The following is a 17,221-nucleotide window of genomic DNA, read 5'->3' on the forward strand; positions in this document are numbered from 1 at the left end:
TTGCGTTACACAAGGACACATTCATTTTTTAGGCACGGGGAGATTAAGTGATTTGCCCAGAATCACAGGATGTTGAGAGTCGTTGCTGAGACTCAACTCCGGTTCCCTAGATTTGAGGTAAACTGTCCTAGCCATTAGGCCACATCCTCTCCCCTCTCTGGTTTACTTTTCCAGGTTGCAATGGCGGTTTAAAACTGCTAATACAGGCTGCAATAGTAAGCCTGAGACTGGTTTAAAGTGCTACTTAAGTGGATGGCACAATCAGTGCTGCAGGCCCACTAGCAGCATTTAATTTACAGGTCCTGGGTACAGGTAGTGCCACCTTACAAGGGACTTACAAGTAAATTAAATATGCCAATTGGGTGTAAGACAATTTTTCCATGTTTTGAGGAGAGAGCACGAGCACTTTAGCACTGATTAGCTGTAAGTAAGGTGCGCAGAGTCCTAAAAGCCAACAAAAATGGGTTCAGAAAACAGGAAGGTGAAGGCAAAAAGTTTGGGGATGAGCCTGTTGAAAGGGCCAAGTCCAACACCCGCCACCACAACCCCCACACAAGAATTGCTTATGGCTCCCATGGAAGGGGCAGTGCAGTTATACGTTAGACCCCCAGTTAGTAACCCCCATCCAGGATTTCTTGCCTCAGCCAACAGCTACATTTATTATCAGGGCACCCGAGGCCTTCGACACGACTTCCACGCCTAATTGCACTCCACATCACCATATGGCCATCCCTACCCAATGCACATAGTTAAGTTCTGAGCTTCAATGTTCACTGGCTAAATTCACCTGCTAAATGGCTGGCCCTCCTGTCTCTGCTCAGACTCGGACTGTGACATATGCCTGTTGCAGGATACACACCTCCTAAAGAAGATCTGAACGAAGATGAAATCCCACTTTTTGACGGCAAATTGTCTTCTCCAGGCCCACAAAATGAGCAGAAGTGGCAATCCTGCTGGCTACCAAGTTCCAAGGACACGTTCTGCAGACTCAGGAGAAGCTTCCTGGGAGACTATCCCTACGGATATTGATACTCAATTACACATTCACCCTTGCCACTGTATACGCACCCAATAAACACCAGGAGCTATATATCCTGTAGGCTCTAGGCCTGGTCACTTTTTCACCTGACGCAGATGTCATAAGGGGAGAGTTCAATCTCGTCCCTGACAACACGCTAGACAATTCGGCTCAGGGAGTGGGAAAAACTGACTCCCAGAAGGCCACCGTTAGTTAGCTTACGGGCAAGTGTGTGGCCCCTTCAGAAAGTCAGAGCTTGAACAAATCACTGTACTTTTCTTGGATAAAGATGGGAACTTTTCACCTACATCAGTGAAATGAAAAATGCTAAATATATGCAACATAACTCACACAAGTAGATGCATGACCTGTAAATGCTGTTCAAAGAAAATATATAGCACATTTTTAGGTCTCGCTAGCGTAGGCTGCGCACATGCGCAGTCTCGCTGGCGAGATTTAACGTTTTGGGGATTTTTCAGTAAAGGGCTTCAAGCCCCGCCCCTCTTTCCCATTGGCCGGCGTCACCGTTTATGCTAAACGGCAGCCAGCCATTGGGAAAGAGCTGTTGGTGACGTTTTCGTTCAGCTTTTTCTGCCGTCCCCCTTGGACGGCCTCGCCTGCTTTCCTTCTGAAGTAAAAGGTTTCTTATCTTTATGGGGCCAAACACATGGCCCCATAAATATAAGAAACCTTTTAGCAGGCGAGGCCGTCCAAGTGGGACGGCAGAAAAAGGCAAATGAAAACGTCTTGGCAAGCGCTTGTTATGTCCTGTGTCTACTATTGCCCTTGATTGCATTTTGTTGAGTTATGTTTAAATATCTGCTTCTCGTGGATGTCTGGGAAAGGTAGTGCCTTGTATTCCATCTTATCAGGTGCAGGTGCGCACAAAGTTACAGGGACAACGGAGCTGGCTGTTTCCCCTTTTCGGCATCTGTGTTTAAGTGGAAACTTCTAACGTCGTAACACGAGAGATGCTTGTGTCGGACAAAACATCAGCCGTCCCTGGCAGAACAAACCTGGCACAGCTTGGGGAACCCGCGCTCCGGCTGGCCGCCTTGGCGGACCCGCTCCACACGCAGTTACTAACAGTCCTTTTCGGGCGCCATGTTGTGTTTTGGGAGGGGGCTGTGAGAGGGGGGAATATGCTATCCAGACTGTTTTTTTAAAGGTACTAAAGCTTTGCAGGTCGAGGGGCCTCAGGAAGTGGGGAAGTGTGCTTGGTTTCGGAGCAGGGTTGGCAGGGAGGGGGCAGGGGGCGCATTGATTAAAATAATAAACAAGTGCTGGTGAAGGAAGGGTAAATGTGGGGATGTCAGTGCGGTGACACAACGCTGGGCAGGTTTCAGGGTTTAGGGACGAGTTACGGCCGAGGTTTGAGTGGGTTCTTGTTTGATGTCGTTCTCTTTCGCCTCAGCATCCTTTAGGCGGGCCGTAGGGAGGGTAAGAGGCCTAAAACTGGCTTGGCCATTACCATGGCAACTAAAAGTGGTCTGTGATGGAAGCAGGGGCGTGGATCCCTACATCCTGGTTTTGGTGAACTGTGAATTTTGTGTACCAGCATTTCTGTCACCTTTTGGCGACTGGTCTTTTTTATGCCGAGAAAATGCATTTTTTTTAAAACTGAAATTGTTGTGAATTGAGCTCGTCCGGGGCACTTTGCCCCTGCCCAGCGAGTAGACGTTTCTTCCTGTGTGTAATTGAGACCAAACGCTGGGCCTTGGGCGCCATGAGAGAAGGGCTGGGGTCTGCAGGTCATTAGTGAGGTGAGCAGAAGGGATCCAGCCCCGCCGAGAAGGCCTGCAGCGCCCGTTCAGCACCATGGGACCTATGCCGAGAGCACGCCTGTAATCCTGATCACACCGTCCGGGCATCCGCATGCAGCATCTTGGAAAAGCAGGTGCGGTGGGCCACTGCCATGCAGACTTGTGCAACCCTGAAGATGGCGTGCAGTACGCGGGACCTGCGAGCCCGGGAGATGCCTCGGATTTTAAAGGGGCCCCTATAACTTGGGGTGCGACGCTTTGCTGGAGGAGTTGGGGCCTTGGTTGCTGGAACTCCACGAGAAAGATGTAGCTATCAATGGATGCGTCATAATGATTGGCGTGAACTTCAGCCTGCAGGAGTTGCTGAACAAATTTTAAAAGGTAAGGTAACCTGGGTGGGTAAATCACCTGCTCCTGAGACAGGAGTCTCAAGATTTTCAATGTCAGACCTGAGTACTTATCCTGTCCTGCATCTATACACGTTTTTATTGTCATACTGGAAGTATTTCTTTTTACCAGTACTGTAAGAAATAGAATGCAAATGAAAAGAAATCGGAGCCAGTACCCTGTGTATTGCACCCCATAAACCAGCAGCGATCTAAGTGTGCCCCGTGTCATCCATGAGTGACCATGTCCTGATAAAAGCGGGCCTACCTACCCGTTCATCCTTCAGGAGTCTATCAGATGACTACTCTTGGGGACACAATGGCGCATTTAAGTCACAGCGCTTAGAAGATGCACGCCCCTGGCAGCGCTCTATATGTGGAGAGTGAGTTCCCTGTTCTTTCTTCCCTCCCCGGGCCTCTTGGTCCAATCTCCCCTTCCCTTGGTGAGCTGCAGCCTCCTTCTTGGAAGGCCATCTTGCCATTTATTTTCTTTGTCATTGTAAGTTCAAAATCTGCTCCTTTGGAAGGTTTCAGGGCTCACTGAAAAAGCTCCTTTGGCAGTGATTAGTGTCAGACAGCTTGTTGGCAGAGTGGGGGGGAGCAACGTCTCCCCCTTTCCCACCCAAGCCTGTTGCACATCTGAGAAGGGTGGGAAGGGGCGCGCTAGAGTGCACTCTCTTTGTTTTTCTTCGTTGTCCTGTAGTTAGTGTTGTTTTCTAGACGCCCCTGTTTCCTTCATTTGCTGTTTTTGGGCGCTTTAATACTGACACAGAAAATAATTTATAAGTACAGGAAGCAGTGTTTCAGCAGTCCTCGTTTACATACCGTTACACACCTTGGTGAATCGGTCCCAGAATGTCCACCATCTCCCTACTGTCGAAAGTGCAACGAGGGCAGAGTCCTTTCCATTTGCACTCAGCCTATATGAATGTTAACTTTTTCTATTTTACATGTTTTGAGGCCAATTCACAGAGGCATATAAGAGTATGTGAAAGAGTTGCAAGGGAGGGTTACATTTTTTACTTCAAAATTCCTTCGTCTCTCTTCCTTCAGTTTTTTTTCTGGCAAAATTCATAAGTTATTTACAATTCCTGAACCTGTATATAGCTGCATGTTGATATTTATTTCTGCCTCATGAGAAGGGCGGCTTCTTCTATGCATTAGGGGTGCGCGGAATGACTTGTCCATTAGAGCCAGCTGTAAGAAGTTATAGACTCCACACCTAAGTACATATGGGTCTGCTCGGGTGATCACATCTGTCGAAGGTCAGAAACTAGCAGCCCACTCTCGTCTCCATGATACAAAAAATATCAAATTACAAAAAAACCAATGCAGTGTGGCTGACCACCTTGTCTTGAGATTGTATGTAACACACAAACACGAGCCGCCTCTATTTCTAACTTTTTACAACTCAGACAAGCAAAGCTCACCCTTAGAGCGGGTTTAGCTACATGGTCCTGACTCTAGCCTTACTTCAGGCCTCTTATTGGACAATCCTTGAACTATATTCTGTGTTGCTGCATCACACATACTTTGCAGTCTCAAGAACTTACCTGGGGTGGTTCTAAAGCATACACATCTCCCTTTCAGCACTAGAGAGTACTCGCCATGCTTCATACAGACTTACTGAGCGTTGTTGAGGCGCTGGTTAGCATATGGTTTTCCTTTTGTGCTCCTTCAAAGTACACCAAGAAGCTGTGGAAGCATTTTTTTTTCAGACCTTCAAAGCCCAATCACTGAGCACGGTTGTGTGTACTTTCTCTTATTGGAGCAGTGTTTATGATTTGGCAAAGTGAATAGGACGCTGAGCTCGCTGACGCGCCCCCTGATGAATTTTATAAGACGATATGTCAAATTGTACTATAAAAAAAGTTTGTATTTGTGTCTCTTTCATATGGACTAATGAATTATTTGTTTCTGTACTACGAACTGTAATCTGTACCACATCTAGGTGCTTTACATTTTGATATAACGTGAACAGAGACATTTTGTGTGTGTGTGGAGGGGGAGGGGATGGTAGAGACTTGCTCAGTAAAGCAATCTTCAGTGGGGTGGGGAAGTCAGGATTTGAACCAGACTCAGAGCTCCTGACCACATCTCAACGCAGTAGTCTATACATCCACTTAATTTAGTTTGCTCTAGATTGTCTGGCTAGACTTACCAGGTGAGCCAGTGACAAACTGATTTCACATTTTTCGACAAGTCATCTGAAGCCTGTGTTTCCCATCATTGCATTTGCATCTAGGTGTGAGGCTCCAGATCGCTACCAGTCAGGTTACTCAATCAAAAGGAGGCCTGATGGCCAACTTCTGCCTTTGTTTTTGGTCTTACAACAAACAATTGATGGACGGAATGCTGACAATGCATACATTCTCCCCCAGTCAAGAGATCTGGGTTAAATCCATCGTTCTTTTGCCCACTACACCACCCCAGTTCAGACATGGCCATATGCAAATCAGTCTTGACCCTGTGCCTCATGGGAACAGTCCAGCCCAAACTGCCAAGCCATGTCTTCCCTCGACCGGAATCAAGCATCCTAGGACCGGTTTCTGGCTATCAGCCGTCATCAGCCAGGATAGCTTGACTCCAGTGGCGTAGTGAGCACGGGTCCCACGTCTGGGAATACCCATCCCACTTAGGGCGAAAAGCATTACAACAAACAATTGATGGACGGAATGCTGACAATGCATACATTCTCCCCCAGTCAAGAGATCTGGGTTAAATCCATCGTTCTTTTGCCCACTACACCACCCCAGTTCAGACATGGCCATATGCAAATCAGTCTTGACCCTGTGCCTCATGGGAACAGTCCAGCCCGAACTGCCAAGCCATGTCTTCCCTGGACCGGAATCAAGCATCCTAGGACCGGTTTCTGGCTATCAGCCGTCATCAGCCAGGATAGCTTGACTCCAGTGGCGTAGTGAGCACGGGTCCCACGTCTGGGATAAAAAAAACAAGCATTTGCAATGCAATAGGTCTCGCATTTACACAAGTTTGAGCTATTGACATTGCAAATGACTGCCTTTTATTTAAGTTTTAAAAACAAATAAAAGGCATTGTCATTTGCAATGTCAATAGCTCAAACTCGCGTAAATGCGAGAGCTATCGCATTGCAAATGCTTGTTACAGTTCTTCCCAACCCTGTGTGGGGCACTGAAGCACTTATTCATGCAGGTGACATGCATACCTATCAAACTCTTGGCTCAAAATGTGGGTGTAGACGTATCTAAAAGGGTGTCTCGTAAAGTTGAATGTGGAAGGAACACTTTTTGGCGAATGATGTGTTTCAAAAGCGGGTGACCTCATTAAATTTTGTGGAGGCATTTTGGTTCTGAGGTGGGTGAACAAAAGTGAAAAGATGTTGACACCCATCGAATACAGGTCAGTTGCCAGGTATGAACATGCTACACCATCTGTGGTTGGCAGAGGGTTGTGTTTGCTTTGAGCATATGTGGGAAATGTTTTTGTGTCGTGCGATTTATCAGAGAGATGCTCCTATCTTGGAGGTGTCCAGGTTCTATATGTAAAATATGGTGTGGCAAGGCAAGATGGCCGCCAGGACATAGCTTTCGCAGCTCACGTCCTGGCCCGTGAACAACCTCCTTAATCCGAGCTTGTTGCCTCATGAGAGGTTGATGTGCTGCTTGCTGCTGCTTTGGGGTCCCCAGCAGAGGTATTTTTAGATGGCGACATGGAGACAGCCCCTGTGCCGCTTGAGAAAGCTGTCTCTGCATGCGAGGCCTGAGACACCGCAGCCTGTGGTGACGATGTATGGACAAGCGGTGTGGTTTGGAGGCCAGACATCCACTGGATGGGACATTATTCATGCCGATTTGGGGGGACAAGGGCGTTGGGATGATAGGGTGGTGGCGACTGGGTAAGGAAGGATAATGGCATGCTTTCAGCTGGTGACATGGATTGTCCTTGAGCTCAACTCAACAGATATCTGGTGTTGGGAGACCTGGTGGCTGCCATACTGAACGTCTGAATTCTGGGTAGATTATTTTGGACCATGCACCGCTTTTGCTGGAATGGGGCATGGGTGGAACCAGGCCGAAGGTTCTCCTTTGTCGCCTCTGCCTGGAGGCGTTGGGAGGCACACTATTCCGAGAGGAGTTGCAGAAGGTGACCACCTGCTACTTCGAGACTCACTGGTTGTCATCTCTGCGGACGAGTGAGGAGTGGGATACCCTGAGGTTAGTGACCTGTGGGGAATATATTTCCCGCATTAGCTGTACAAGATGCCGCCTTGAGGTGGAACTGACTGGGGAGGAGAGGGTCCTGAAGGACCTTCAGCAGTAAGCACGTGGAGCTGGGGAGCAACAGGAGGCTTTACTGATGACGCAGAGTAAACACAGTGGACAACCCAATATACCCTTGAGGGCTCGGGCAAATATGAATAAACAGGTAGGCAGGTGCCTTAAAGGGATTTGTTTAACAATTAATTTGTGTAATTCCAACAATGAATGAAATGTAGGTTGATTAAATTCCTACAGTTATTATTTCTTAGCACGTTTTATATTCTTAAATAGGTTCAATGTAACTGGAAAAGAGTTACAGATAATGCGAATGTATCACCACATCTCAACCTAAGTACAATGAATGAATAAAAAGGAGGAGAAAGAAAAAGATAAAGTCAGGTGTATACGTAAAAATTGAATTTATATTCAAAATACAAAAAAGGGTACTTCAAATAGCAGCAAATATTCATACAAAGGAAGGAAATAAATCAATTCTTCATGCCTTCACTTTCAAATTTGTCAAACACTTTTTCACCAAAGTAAAAGAATTTTTCGAAGGAAAACAGTGTGAGAGTCGACGTTTCGGTCTCTAAATTTTCTTTAACAAGACCATCCTCAGGACAATATTATTTAAAAGGTCGACCCCTTTATATCTTGACTCTAAGCCAAATCAATCAGTTGAGCCGATGGCTTCAATAATCCACAAGTGTTGTAATGTCAGTCTTAAAGGGCTTTTTCGAGTCTTTAAGCAGTAGGCATTACTTCATTACATCGCAATCAAAGAGTTAGGAGTTTAAGCGGTTGTATAGACATCCACGAATTAATCTGTGGTCTATTATCAGGGATTATGCTTCACGTGCGGACATCTGTGCGGTAAAACAACCGCACAGATGTCCGCCTACAAGACTACAAGACCGGTGGGTGTATAGTTACACCCTCACATTTTGGGTGTGGTTACTTTATAACTTTGGACAATTCTTTTGGTGAAGGCTTGACTTGAATATCACGGATCTCCTAATCCAATTTCATCTTAAATATCACAAATATCGTAATCCAATCTCTAGACCTAGGCAGAATTTTTCCTCTTTTTCTCATCCTCATTCTATATAACTGTTCAGCAATTTATTGAATTTTCTCCTTTTGTATAAAATCCGTAAGAGAGTTTTCACTTTTTATGTTAACAGATGTAACGGACTATTACCTGTATGGCAGCTGCAATGTATATACATATATCAACAACATTTATTATATCTGTATTCTGTATTTCCAGCCTTGAAAAACTCTTAAAAAGACGAAACACGTGTTGGCAGATCTCTTGCTGGAAGTGTTGTTGCACAGATTAAACCAACAGTGAAAACTCTTTGGATCTTGTCCTTGGCATCCGTGGGGAAAGTATTTGTTTGTCCCCCAAAAGGACTGTTAAGTTGGAAGGGATACTATGCTCTAATTGATTAATATCCATTATAGAGGTGGTTGCAACAACTATTACTGAGGGTGCTAGTGTTGCAGTTTTATAAAGTATCTACTTATAGACACAAAATATGTCTGGGGGACAAAAGATTGGCAGGTTCTGGGAACTGAGCCCTTATTTAGAGCATGCCTCATACCACATCAAATGATTTTCCTGAACAAAACGGTGCAGCAAACTTCTTGTCTTGGTATATCCAGAATGAAGGATTTGAACACACAACGTATCCCCGCACTCTCACGCTTTGAGAATTTGAAATGCACATTTCAAATATATGAATTATATGATGGGCGAGACATGAGAACTATGATTTCTATGTCAGGGGAGCCCATATACACCCTGGTCTAGAGCAATGGTTCTTAACCTGGGGTCTGTGTAATCTGGGGGTGGAGGGGTCTACAATGCATACGCAGAGGGTCCGCAAGTGTTTACAAAATTAAATAATTAAGTACATATACATAAAAAAGCAGAATGTAAAACGGAAGAGTTTAAAACTCTTTGTAAATGTAAAGAAATTTTTAACTGGAGCTAAACATGAAGTTGGTGTCTTTAGCTGGATTCGTGGGAGCAGAGCAAGAGCACCAAAGAGAATATGTTATGGACGATTGGTGGCCTCATTTAAGCATTGGTAAGTGCGGACAAAAAGAGAGCATGTGTTAAAAGCAAAAAAAATGATACTCTGGAAAACAAGTTCATAAAAAGGCTATTGATGACCCCGAATAGCGCCCCACACTTCTTTGTCACCGAGCTCTCGGTGACAAAGAAGTGTGGGGCGCTATTTGCATTCCCCCTTTACTCCTATGAGCAAAAATGTGGTTGTCCGATGAATTAACGTTCTCAAGGGATGTGATTAAAGATTGTATTAAGTTAGATAGTGCCCTGTCGATCCCTTGACTTCGATCTGTGAGAGACACATTTTTATGAGATAGGCCTAGAGCACTTTTATGAGAATCCTGATAGTATCCTCACAAATGCGAAAGCCATTGTCAAAGAGGCGTATTATTCTAGGGCAGATAGGGTCCATACACAATCAGAGGCATGTGGTTTTTCATGTTTGCTCCCTGCCCAACAGCAATTTTGCTAAACCTTTACCACCAATGTACAGATATGATTTCTTTTAACTAGATTTCATCTACACACTGCACTTTTTAGTGGCATTCCCGAGACAATCAGGGTGGGCCGACAAACTTATGCCCTGCCAGTGTGACAATTTGGCAGCTCAGAGCACCTTGCACTTCATTCTATTTTGCCTTCTTTACAAAGAGCCATGCAGGGGCGTAACACAGGCCCCCGCAGCCCCCGCAGTGCGGGGGGGCCCCCGCGCTCCAGGGGCCCCCAAACTCAGTCTCAGCGGGGCCATCGAAGCAAGCCTCAAGTCTGTGCGCGCACCATTTAATTCATGATTGAAGTTCATTCATAAATTAAATGGTGCGCGCGCGCCGCGCGGCGCACGCCACAGTCAGCCGCACGGCCTCTACATTATTTAAATGGTACAGTGTTTGGTACCTCGGCGGCGCGGCCTCTAATTGGTTGGTATGGTGGTGCGCAGGCGCACGCCCGGCCACCGAGGGACTTTCACTTTTTGCACGCGCGGCGCTCAGGATAATACCAAATCTTTGAAGACTTTTCAAGACTACAAGTGGAAATAAAGCAAAAGCGGACCTGGGGGCCCCTGTAATTGCTACGCTTCACAGGTAAGCAGGCCCGGTTCTAGAGAGGGGACCGGGTGGGCCAGGCCCACCCCACCCAAACGTGAGCCTCGGCCTTCTCAGTGACATCGCAAAGGCCAATACAAAATGACATATTTAATTTAAACCGTTACTCCTAACATTGTTTTCTTTCCTTTTCTGGGGGTTGAGTGATTTGGCCTGGGCTCTTTCTCATACCCATCCCCAATCACCCAACTCCTTTTAGAAAGGTGGGCTGAGTCCTACATGTAAGGGGCATAGCGAAGGGGACAAGTTCTTTATTTGGCACTTTTGTCTACCGTCCTGCTGTGTGGATATTTCTTTTTCTGTTCAGCGCTAGAGAAAATACGTTTGTTTATTCCTATTCACGTTTCCTGAGCCTGGCAGCTGCATATCAGATCAGGCTGTGACACAAAGTTTAACCAATGGAGTAGGTAAGAGAACGTCTTACTATTTGCTTTTATTTTTTAAATCTGCACATGCTTCGTGTATGCTTCATTTAAATAGTTTTTATCATCATCATGGCCATGGATGCAAGACAGCAATAAAAATGTCCAGATAACTGGTGATTAATGATGCTGCTGGAGAGAAATCCTTTGCCTGTTGGTAGTTTTGGAATGCAGATAGGCTGTATATTATGTGGATAGTTCACTGGGATACTGCCTTTGTCACAGAGATTCTTTTGTAAAAAGAGTTCGGGCTGATATACATTTTTATTAGTAAAGCCAACCCCCAACCACTAGGGTATGCTTTAAATCCTGAGTTTGTGCCTCCCCAGCCCAAACCCTCTTTAAATATACTGCCCACCAGTATGGATGACATGTGATTCCTACACCTTGTAATCCTCATTGGCTTATGTGGCATTCCCTATAGACTGATTTACATATGATTTATTGTCTCTGTATAATGTGTGCGTGGTGTAAAGTACTGTGACACCCTACACTGATATGAGTAGCGCTATACAGCAAATGAAATGCATATATGAGAGGCTTCGGAAAGATGAATGGCACTGTTGGAGGGTGGTAGTAATGGTATCTGCAGAGAAAGAGGTCATTGGTGGAGCGCCACTAGCGCTAAAGCCGGCCCTTTCATGACCTTTCTAGTTTTATGTAATTAGCAGTCAGGTCATTAGTGCAACTTTGGAACATGTTAAAGTGAGTGCTAATATATTTACTACTATAGTCAATGTTTTTCAAGTTTGAAGGTGATTTTACTAAGGTTTTATATGGGAATAAGGCAAGTGGAGCTGGATGGTGGCTGATATGGGGCTGGGGCCCAAGGTCAGCTGTGAGATAAGGTGCACAGGAAAGGGATGGTAGAAAAGTAGATAATCGGGCCTGGAAGTACTTGTTTTGAAGCCTGGCCTGTTGGAATTTGAGGGTTTGCACTTAGTTTCAGACATTGCTCTTACTTTCAAATTACTCTCCACATGCTCTGTATACACACAGAATCGATCCATTGTATCATGGTGACTGTTTGCAAGTAGATATGATGTAATCTATGGCATGTAGGCTACCACAAGAAGCGACAAATTGGTCCCGCAGTGGCACACCCAAATGCATCCTTGGCCCACCCCCAAAAAAATCCTGGAGCCGGGCCTGCAGGTAAGACTGTGGCTGATGTGTCGCTTTCGACGTCTACCGCTGGCTGCAATGTCTGTGTCCTGCTACTGTTATGTACAATCGTTGCTGCTGTGCTGCCACGAAACGGTAAATTTCTTGAAAAAACTCGCCAGGGTTTGATGTTATATCACCTTTACACCCTTTAGAAATATATTTACTCCATTGTCTGTGCAATCAAATATCTCTTAAAAAAATTCCGGCCTGTAAAAAAGATCTCTAAAAAAAAAAAAGGTTGGTTTGTTCTGCAATGTGTAGTAGGCGTTAGCATGTATTCTTTCACTCTTGCTTCTATCAGTGTAAACAGAGCAGATGGTGCAAAAAATGTGCGACATCAAGATGTTTCTTGGTTTCCTGACTGTAGTGTGGACAGTATCAACCCATTCTTTCACTGGCCACTAAAGACATTATCACGTGTGATGCAGGAACAGGGCTACTGTAATTCTGCAAAAATTTCCAACACTGCAGGTGTTCAGTAATTCTGTAACCTAAATGTAACATGATATTACAAGTCTTCGACTGACGAATGAGGAAACAGAGGATGTGGACCGAGATTCTGACATTTCAGATATCATTTATGGACCCATTCTGTCAGGTTTCATCTAGTGAAATGCGTGTGTGGAAATCCCAAAGTGTGTGGCATTACCGCACTTCTAGTAATACCAGCGTGGGTCGAAACTCACATTTGCGCCCAGAACCATATTAAAACAAAACCGGGGATGAGGCCTGGGACTGTTCCAGCTTCTTTCATGTTTGCTATTTGGACACTAGATGAAATTGGCCATAAAAGTAGACTCCTGCAGTGTAGACTTTATTTTCATCACCATGCGTTCCTTGAACCCTCTTGCCCGATATTTTCTAATTCCACAAGACTACGCACACATTTTAGCAGCTATTACACCCTTAATAAAAAAATTAAAAAATCACATTTCATTCAATTTGTAATTACCTCCCTGTGTAGTTGTAGCTCAGCTCTGAAGCTAAATTATCTCCCTCACCCAATCCTACTTATCATATCATCCCCCAAGCTCTCCCACCTCCTTCCACCTTTACTCTTGCCTCTTGAGATAATACAGCACGTCAAGCCAATTCACTGTAACTATCTGGGGAAGGGCCTCTTTGCCCCTAGTAGATAATCTACTACACAATCTTTCAATTACTTGCTCCAGTCAAAGGTATGATAATCTCCACTGAACCTGCTACCATTAAACGAAATGGAGAGCTCTGATTGGTAGATACCTCTTCTGAAAACTACACTAATAGGAAAGCACCTGCGACAGATAAATGTCTAAGTACACTTCGGGTGTTCATAATTTTAGTGAGGGCAGCTATGTGTCCTTTTGGTCTAAAAAAAAAAAAGAAGCTTTTTATCCTGTTCCAGGAATATGTTTAAAAACGATCAAACCTGCTAATGCATACTTGTGGAATTACGTTGTATACATTGATTTCTTAGTTTTTTCTTTATTTTTCTTTTCAGTCAGCGCTAATAAAACCTCATGCCATTCCCGTGCAAAATCAATCATGTCTTTAAACAGAAAGCGTGATACCCGAAGTGCTCAAAATTAGAAAGGCAGGACATTTCGGTTTTGCCGCTGGATTATGTTAGGCTGACACATTAATCCATGTTTTTTTTTTAAGCTGCTTGTCTGTTTAATGTGGAAAAGTTAGAGAGGTTGTTTGTGGCTCATCGTGGTGCAAGCTGTGCTCTTTGTAGGAGAGAGGCGGCTTTGCCCAGAGGTCCGCTTTATAATGCTGCTGCTGAGGAAATAAAAAGTCAAATCTATAGGTATTCTAGCAGTAACAGTAGTTTAACGCAACACTATAGGCTCCCCAGAATGTGAGAGGGGCCCCTAAATCTCCTATAGCTCCCAGATAATCATGGGTTTAGGTTGAATGGGACTTCCCTGAAGGGATGAGGACCCTTGAAGGGTTGGAGTTTCCTGCACCACAGGGGTTATCCACCCTGTGTTATGCTCCTGAGTGGGAAGGAAGGGAGGAGAACAATCTTTTTAATGGAGAAGGGCAGTTGTCCACCAGGGTTCCTCCAATGTTTCAGTGTTAATTACCACCACCACCACCGATAATGCCACCACCCCCAATGAACATCTCAACTTCAAGCTCCACGCGGACAGCAGGAAAACCATCAGACGCACCCTGGCATACCGACCTCTGGACCCGCAATCTAACTTCTGCAACAGCATCACAGACTTCCTTGCACCCCTAGCCCTGGACTCCAAGGATTACATCTTCCTTGGCGACCTCAACTTCTACAACAATAACCCCAAAGACAACAACACTGCCCACCTCCTCGACAGCATGAGCAATCTCGGGTTGACCCAGATCATTGACGACCCCACGCACACTACAGGACACACACTGTCTCAAAGATACTTTGGCCTTTACTTACATCTGTCCGGCCAATGCACTGACTTTATAGTTACTGGCCGAGATCGCTGACCCTGACCCTTGGATTTAAACAAGCCGTGTCTGGTTTCTCCTTCAAGCATACCACCTGGCTTATCAGCGCCTTGTGTGGTGAAAAACATAGCTGCATCTATGCAGTGTGTTGATTGGCCCCTTATATTGAGCCAGTGGACTGCAGCTTCCCTTTTCATTGCCGCACCCACCGCCCGTGCATTATAGTCCTGAAGGGTAGCTGTGGAGGTCAGTGTGTGGGCTGGTTCATTTTGGCAGTATGTAGGCCGAATGGGTCTTTTGTTCTGAGTTTTAATGATGATTTCCCCGAACTTACAGCAATGCCTGAAGCAAGCTCAAATGCATGGCGTGATTACTGAAAAGTGAAAACACCTATAACGTGTATGAAGTGGTAGAAGGCAGCTATCTTATTTTCTTGCCTCACCCACTGCCGATAATGTCCGTCCCCAAAGGCTATGTGTGACAGGTCACAGTGTAGGATGATTTGTTTTGGCTGTTTGTGGGCATATAGGGTCTTGTGCATTGTGTTTTCTTGGTTATTTCTCTGCTATATAAACCTTGCCAGAGCAAGCTTAGATGCAGAGTCGACATCTCTCATACCTAAGTTATAAAACATATATAGAGCATATGGGTGGCAGCCTCCTTTTTCATTGCCGGTCTGCCACCTGTGCAGTACAGTCCTGTTGGGTAGCTTTGCAGGTCAGTGTGTCAGGTGACTTATTTCAGCCTGTATGGTCTGGTGCTCTGGGTTTTACAGGTGATTTTTGGATAATACAACAAAATTGCCTGAAGTATCCTTAAATAAACACAGTCGCACATTCCTTGCTAAACAAGTGGCAGCCTTCAGCTAAGAGCTTTCTTTTTCCTTGCCTCTCCCACTGCTAGTACTGTCCCCAAAATAGTAGATGTGACACCTCAGAGAGTGGGCTGATTTGTAGGCTGTTTGTCGGCCTGTTGACTCTGGTATGATGGGTTTCACTGTTGATATCCATTATATTACCACTAACTTTGCACTGCAGCAAGCATAAATTCATGCACTCTACCATACCTTGAAATCACATATATAGCATGTCTTGATAAGATAGAAATTATATCCCTATTTGTAAATGGGCTGCTCTTTTAGCTGTCTGATTTGCTAATGAGGGCCACTTTTATTTTGGCGCCAGGCTTACTTTCTGTTTCAGTGAGTCGCCAATCTATGAACACTTAAGGGCACGCTGGATGACAACGGGAGTTGCTGAGACAATATGTACCTTTATAACTTGAGGCAGTAAAGTACAGGAAGTCCCTTTGGGAGACTGTAAGACTCCGCAATCCATTGGTAAGGACGGCATTTAATGTGGTGAGAACGGGGGGCCTCTACATGCAGAAATTCAGGCCAGCAAGCAATCCAGAGTAAGATGGGGTAACACAGGCAAGGTGATACCATGAAAGGAGGAGCAGAGAGAGAGAGGGGGGTAGAGACTGAGAGAGAGAGGGAGGTGGGAGAGAGAGAGAGGGGGGGAGAGAGATAAAGAGAGATAGACATGTTGATTTCTGAGACATATGCAAGGTAATGCCGTGGACGAACATGAAAGATACAGTATCTGTACAACCAAGGTAGCTTCAACGAGTGCAGGTAGGTGGGAGTAGGAGAGTGTAGGCCAGTAAGGCATAACTAGAGAAGGCAAGCAGCACAAACCATGGGCCTGCGGCAGGTTGACACCTGAAAGCCTAGGCATGCTGTGACCAAAAAAAGAGGGCACCCACTCTGCCTATTCCTTACATTTGAAATTGACATGTACTGCTGTAGTGTGAGAATGCATTTCATGAAAAGGAATATAAAGTGGGGTTGCCAAAAGAAAAATGCCAGCCATGTGTTGTTTAAAGACCCTGAAAGACCTCGTCTTGACACTAAATAGGGTTATAAATAAAAATGTATGTATTTATTTGTAATGTGACTTTTCTGTCTTGTTTCCCTTTAACTATCAGTCGTGGATCATTCGGGCAGCCCTAGAACACAATTAAAGCGCATCCTATTTCTATTTACTGTTCAAAGTATGCACAGATAAGTGCTGAAAATACGGCTTTAGGTGACTGCTTATTTTTGTCGGTGGGGCAAATTGGTGGGCCGGGCCGCTGGGGGGGGGGCCCTCATTGTGCTCTGCAGGGGGGCCCCCTCAAGTTTCGTTACGCCACTGGAGCCATGGGATATATTTGTATCTCCGCTTTTAAGGGAAATTCTGCCTTGCACATACATACATTGATGGTTTTAATTTGCTGTATTCATTGGCCACTTCTTCTATTTGCATTGCAGTCTCTGTATAAAAGTTGCAAAGGCCATTAGAAAGCGTTATGAGCTATAGAAGTTGACTGGGAATGTTGTAATTTTTAATGTACCATTTTTATAACTAGTGATTCTTATGATTAATGATATATTCTGCTGTGCTAGGTCATTTGTATTATGAACTATATGTCTCTCGCAGCCAGATTCCTATGAATTCTATCTTTTATTAATCTTAACTACAGTTGTTTATAAATATGCTACGAAATTTTAAAACTGTGATGTTTGTTTGTCAAACTTGTATGGTCTTTGGAACCAAATACAATTTTTCTTGACTTG

General features: G+C 44.9%; 1 long non-coding RNA gene across 2 annotated transcripts in view; it reads left to right on the forward strand.

Annotated features, from left to right (window-relative positions):
- The window catches only part of LOC146864091 (uncharacterized), a 466,081-nt gene that overhangs the window by 98,863 nt on the left and 349,997 nt on the right, over positions 1–17,221 (forward strand). The window lies entirely within an intron of this gene.

This window comes from Triturus cristatus, chromosome 2_1 (genome assembly GCF_964204655.1).
Source record: "Triturus cristatus chromosome 2_1, aTriCri1.1, whole genome shotgun sequence".
NCBI classification, from domain to species: Eukaryota; Metazoa; Chordata; class Amphibia; order Caudata; family Salamandridae; genus Triturus; species Triturus cristatus.